Source organism: Triticum aestivum, chromosome 5A (assembly GCF_018294505.1).
Source record: "Triticum aestivum cultivar Chinese Spring chromosome 5A, IWGSC CS RefSeq v2.1, whole genome shotgun sequence".
In the NCBI taxonomy this organism is placed as follows: Eukaryota; Viridiplantae; Streptophyta; class Magnoliopsida; order Poales; family Poaceae; genus Triticum; species Triticum aestivum.
The window spans coordinates 537,006,704-537,013,223 of record NC_057806.1 but is presented as its reverse complement, the minus strand read 5'-3'; the positions used below and the strand labels follow the sequence as shown (position 1 = coordinate 537,013,223).

At 49.1% G+C, this 6,520-nt stretch overlaps 1 pseudogene; it reads right to left on the bottom strand.

Moving 5' to 3' along the window:
* LOC123107901 (putative nuclease HARBI1) lies at positions 1-1,244 on the bottom strand (annotated as a pseudogene).
* Positions 1,245-6,520: the final 5,276 nt, after the last annotated feature.

The window sequence follows — 6,520 nt, the reverse complement described above, 5'->3', positions numbered from 1 at the left end:
AAGCCACATTGCATCTGCCCACTCCAACCTTTTGTTTTTTCAAGCGTCATTGTCAAATGCCTCCACACCATGGCCCGAGGTAAGAACATCGTCAGGCTCGACCTCTTCCTCCTCAGGCACGTGTTCATCAAAGCCCCACTGGAGGATCCAGTTATGCAGAATGCAACAAGCAAGAACAAGCTTAACCTGAGTGGAATATGGGTGGCATGGCTTCTGATCCAGGATCTTAAACCTATTCTTCAGAGCTCTAAATGCCCTCTCAATTGTTACTCTCAGGCTGGAGCGTCTGAAATTAAACAGCTCCTGTGCAGTCCTAGGATAGTTCCTACCAGAGAACTCGTTGAGATGGTACCTGGGTTTCCTGAAGGGTGGAAGAACACCCGACCAACATGCATAGCCGGCATCTCGAAGGTAGAACTTGCAGTCGGGGATGTTGATCACATCAGGTCGACTCATGCTGTCACTGAGAATGTTAGCATCATGCGCTGATTCCTCCCAGCCAGCCAGCACATATGTGAACTTCAGATCAAAGTCAACAGCAGCAAGCACATTCTGGCTTGTGTAGTGCTTCCTCCCCTGTATGCTGCAGACTGTGACCTAGGAACCCTGGCAGTGACATGAGTACCATCTATTGCCCCAATGCAATTCTGAAAATGGCATCACAAGCCTGTGTTAGTGCTCAACTTGAACAATACAAGCATATCAAGCCATGAAAAGTGTATATTGTCAATGCTCACCTTGAAGTATGGATACCATCTTGGGCTTCCGCAAATCTTGGGTGAAGTCTGGCCAGATGGTCTCCTGATCATCTCTCCTCTAAGCTCCCCAACAGCAAAAAGCACCTGCTTGAAGTATCTAGAGATGGTCTCCATTGATCTCTTGAACGTGTTGTGAATGACCCTGAACCTCTGGTTATGGCCAACAACATGGAGGAACATGGCCACTTGCTCTTCCACACTGGTGTTGATATTATCTTGTAGCAGCCCTATACTCCTGAAGGTCTTGACAAGCCTGGCAAATGGTGCTCTTTTCATTCGAAGCATCTACAGAGCCTCGACGTCATTGCAGTTGTAGATGTAGTTCAGATTTTGGATCATCTCCTGTTCCCAGATAAACATTGGACCATAGCGGATCAAAGGTCTCCCAGCACGACGAACAGCTCTTTGGTGCATGAACATGACCCATGCCTGAATCACACTTATCAGTGCTGCTGCCTAAATTATCAGCCTCATCCGTGCGTCCATAACCTAGTCGACATCGACGGTTCATTCAGTGGGAAATCGATCCTACACCTTGCCTAACGGCCTAACCACTGACCTAACAAAGGTGGGAGGGGGTCCTCCTTACCGGCATCAGAGACAAGGATGGCGTAGGGGGAGCCATGGCACAGACAAGGTCGACCAGACGGTGCCCAACAGTAAGGGGCGCACCAAATCCGCCGCAAACGCCGCCGCCTCTTCCGCCGCCGCCGCCTCTAGCGCAGATCTGAAATCGCAGCCGCCACCGGTGGTGAGGCAGTAGGGAGTAAAGTGGCTATGGGTGAGCGAGTAGAAAGGGGGTGAGGCTAGATTTGGTGCCGGGACGGCGCGCCAGATTTCCCATCTCCCGCCATCGCCCTCGCCCTCGCGTTGCACCCGCCCGTGCAACCTCGCGCCGCACTCAGCCTGGCTCGTGAGAAACTGTCGATCCGAGTGTTTCCAGCGAGCCAGGCTTTGGGCTGCTTTGAGAAGCGCGCGATGCAGGCCCAACAGTGAAACCAAGCAACCAAATAGGCCTCTTCCTTTCCGTGCCGGCCTGGTTGGGCTCGATGTGGGCAACCAAACACGCCCTATATCTCGGTGGAAGAATAGGCCCCTTGTGGCTTCGTCCACGTGTCACTAGTGACCAACTTCATTCTTGTGCTAGATGCTCATGGTCTGGGTTGTTTTGAACCATGTATTATCTGAACTCTTAACTACCTATTTCTTAGTAATATGTGAGATTTAATATATTTTTCGTGATACGGGAGGGTTGTTCCTTTTATCCTTCTCTATTTCAGACGCTTCTTTCTTTGAAATTGCGTAATGGACTGAAACTATTCCAGTCCTGCTTGAAGAGGTCATAGGATGGCCTCTTCTTCCCCCGCGTCGCTCCCGCGAGCGACTGAGGGGACGCACCCGCCGCCGGCCTCTAGGCCTCCTCCATCCTCCCCTCATCACCGCCGATCTGCACCGCTGGGGAAAGCCCGGTAGGTGCTGGCGACGGCGGGGCCTCTTCTCTTCCTGGCGCAGGGGAGATCGGCGCGCCGGCATCCCTGCATAAAGGCGCGTTGCTGGACCGGGGCGGCACGGCATCTGGGCTGCTCGGCGGCGCCTGGGCTTCCTTGGCGGCGGGGTGGGTTCTGCTCGTGGTGTGGGAGGTCTGGCGGTGTTCTGTGGCGGCGGGGAGTGCTCGGGGTGGTGGTGAGGCCATTTTGCGGGCGGCACGGGCTGTGGCGGCTCGGGCCGGCCGCCTCCGGTGGCTGCGGGCGCTGGTGGGGGTCCAGTGTGGTGGTTAGGCTGGTCGCCGACGGCCTGGTCTTGGCCCCTGGGTGGGGGGTAAGCTGGTGGTTGTGGCGGCCGGCCGTGCAGGTGGTTGTGCGTGCCCGGCGACTCCCGCGCTTCGAGCTTGTCGGGCGGCGCGGGTTGGGCAATGGCCCGGCTTGGCTGCTACGCCGGTTGTGCGTGGCTCCAGGACGGCTTGGCAGGTCGATTGCGGCGGCGGCTAGCATGTTCCGGCGTCGGTTCGTCTATAGTAGACTTGTGTCAGGCCTTCGCTTCATCTCCTCTTCGTCCGGGCATTACTTCATCGAAGGGTTGTCCTTCTCCAAGTTGCAGTCCATCGCTCGTCTCGCGCCCGGTGCGGCAGGACCAACCTCGTCTCGCGCACAGTGTAGCAGGACCGAGCTCGTCTCGCGCACGGTGCAGCAGGACCGAGCTCGTCTCGCGCCCGGTGCTGCAGGACGGGTCTATGGAGGCCAGTTTTGGCCGACCTTTTAGGTCTCAGCGCTGGGGGCTGCCAAGGGGTGTGAAAGGCGGGCCCTTTTCGCTCGTCTCTTTGGTTGGGGTAGCGGCGAATCTCGGATGAGTTGGTGTCAAGTTCTTAGATGTCGGGGCGGCGGTCCTGGTGGTGGTAGCGTGGTGCTCATGGGCAGAGCCCGTGGCTTGGTGCTGCCCGGTGGCCATGGCCGTGTGGGTGGCGTGGTAGCTGGGGTGTGGCGTTTGGTGGTGTTGAGTGTTGGCCAGGGTGAAAACTTGTTCTATCTTCGAACGGACCGGCGACGGCGAAGCTCGTTCCCTTCTTGAAGGCGTCGTCGCGGATCTCACTACCCGTCGTGCTGCTCCAGGGGAAACTCTGATCCTCGGATCGGGTGGTGGCGGTGGTGGCGCTCCGGTGTCTTATCCTTCCTGGAGGCGCCGCCTTGGAGCCCACGGTTCGTGGTATGTGGTTTCATTCCTTCGCGGTTACGTGTTCTCGATTGAGCCCCCGGCTACTCTTATAGTGCTGGGGGTGGTGTTGCTGCGATCAGTGCATATGTATCTTGCCTTGGGTGTGTGTGTGTGTTGTGATGGCGTGTGTTGTAACTGGTTATTGTTGATCTTTACTTTATATATAAAGCGGGGCGAAAGCATTTTTCGGTAAAAAATTGCATAATGGAAATGGGTAACCACAAACATTGCAACGTTTGAGACCACAAATTCTAAGGTCATATTGTACCAACTAAGTGCTCCTAGTGCACACTAGGAAATATTAGAACCGAAAGGTCTCATGGGTGATTCAACACTGGTGGTAAGTAAGTTCTCTTTAGATTTTCTGAAATGGAGAACAATATCAAGGCATGCTATTTCTTAAAGTTAATCAAGTCGAGATCAGTCGAATTACAAATTATGGGGATTCAGTTCACAATGCAAAAACAAAACAATAAAAATAAGATTAAAAGCTACAAAGTGTGACTGTAGGATGCACCAACTCTTGGTATCGCCACACCACTCAGCTCTTTGATGACATCAAGAGTGAAGCACGGCTATGGGCTAGGGCCGGCGCCAAAGGCTTAGATAGATTAATTCCTGTAACCTGAAAAACCTCACCCCCTCTCTGCTCAACATACACTCTTGGTATCCCCAGCTTGTGGACGCCACCGAGAGTTGCACCACTGTAAACTGTCTCTCCTACCTATCAATGGAGTGGTACACAACATTGCGTATTCGCGGAAAAAAAAAACTGACTGCATGGATGAATTGCATGACAGCTCGACTACAAGGCATGGATGACCTAAACTGAAGAGCGTCAACCTGTGAACGCTCTTCTTGCTACCGTTGTTGTTCCTGCTCTTTTTTCGCTTTTGATTAATATGAAGATTCATTCTGTTTTCCTCGCTTAGCTGGAGCAAGCAAAGCTATTCAAGCACTTCTATTCAATGGTTTGTTCGGAAAGTTGTTCACTGGATCAAAATCATCCAACGTTCCACAGGAGTTTATTCTCGGTAAAGATGACACGTTTATCTGGCATAATCCAAATATGTATTTGATTTTACCTATGGATCCTACTGTGGAGTCCCATGACACTTCATGCATCAACTGGAGAGTGATTGATGAAGCCTCTACAGCTGTTAAACTTTTGAGGAAGATTTATTTTGATTAAAAAAATGAACAACATACCGCTCGACCAAAATGATGAAGATCTAATTCATTTGGCCAACACTTCATGTGAGACTCGTTTCCTTAGAAATGTGGTAGTGCTGGCAGTTCACACAGGAAAGACTTCAACAGTCAAGTCTTGTTTTGGAGATGGCCTTTGCAACCTGCCACCTAACCGGCTCGCCCTGGATCGACAGATAAGTAAATGTGGTTTGATACCTATTCCCAACACCACTCATTCATATTACAACGCCAAGATTGCCGTTAGCCAGCATGGTGATCCTTAAATCATACCATCTTGCTCTTGTGATTCAAACCTAGGTTGTCATACTAATCTGGAATTTGGATGGCTCATGCATGGTTGCTGAAAGTGCTAGACAAGTGACCAGGAGAGTATCCTACATACATATAGGCTAGTCAACTTAGCAATCCTGTCTGGTTTTACGAGAAAGCTTAAATATGTCGCTTCATTGCACATATCAGTTTCTCTGTACTTTGGATGGTTCAGATGTATAAATCAAAGTAATCAAAAAAGGACATACCCCAACCTCCGACACATTGCAGCCACACATGCCTCTAGCAGCGCTGTAATTTCTTTAGAACAAGGATAAAGGGCCACTTAGATGCATCAATCTAATACAAATACAAATCTGATCGTGCATAAAAAAATTGTGACAAGCCTTGCCGAGACATAGAACACACACATCAAAATCTAACATATATATTTTTTTCTTTTATGGATTGAAGTACTAATAAATCTTGTTTATTGATTCTGGTAGATTCATCTGCTTTGGATAGCTCATCGCTTATGAAACTTCAGGACATTTACAATGATGGGCACTTTCTTGTGCAATCACCAATCAGTGGAACCGTAAGCACATGGTCAACTTAAGGTATATTGATAGTCGGGCACCATATCATGGGGCTAAAGAGATGGATGGAGAAGGGGATGCAGTTTTCAGAGATCAATCGGGAGATGTGTTGGCATGTGAAGCAAGTTATCGGTCATCCGTCGTAAAGAGTTAATGCTTTTGAAAGACTGTGTCTCGGTCATCCGTTTCTCAAACATCATGTAGTGCGAGAAATTCAACGGAGGATATCGAGTCTTATGGAAAAAAGTGTGCAAACCTCTGCAGAGTGTACAAACTAATCATGGTTAGCCGTGTCCCCAGTTATGGACATCTTGAGTATCTGATACTTGAATTATTATGTTGATCTCTTATCACTTTACTTAATTAATTTTGTCGGGTTATTAACTTTTAATTGGGATTGAGATGGGGTTACCATTCTCAATGTTTTCAACAAATTTGGTAGTTAAATAAATTATATTCATTTGTTGTAGGGGAAAATTAGCTTTCTGCAAATGATAACTATAGAGCCTCCACCAGCCATATATGCATGTAGTTATAGCTGTTATTTGTTCATTGCTCTACAGTGTTGTCTTGCTAGCATATTCTATATGCTGACCTACACAGGCTGCAACGTATTATGTTGCAAATTTTCCAGACAAAGAGTAAGGTGCGCTAGGTCGTTGTCATGCATTCAATTTTGCCGTGGAGTTGGATGGACTATTCTACCTTCGAAGCTTCCCCTATTATCTTATTTAGATGGCCTTCGGACATATTAATGTAATAAGTTCTTTTTGAGACATTCGATGTAATAAGTGTGTGATTGAACTTTGTTATAAAACCTCGAGTCCTATGTGTGTCAGCAATACCGATCAAGGGATGACATTTAAGCACAGAGACTTGACCGTCCGAGGTTGGGTCGCTACAAGCATTTAGATCACTACTATTACTAGTGCTGCTAGAGGCATGTGTGGCTGCATTGCATTGGAGCCGATATCTCCTTTTCTGATAACTTTA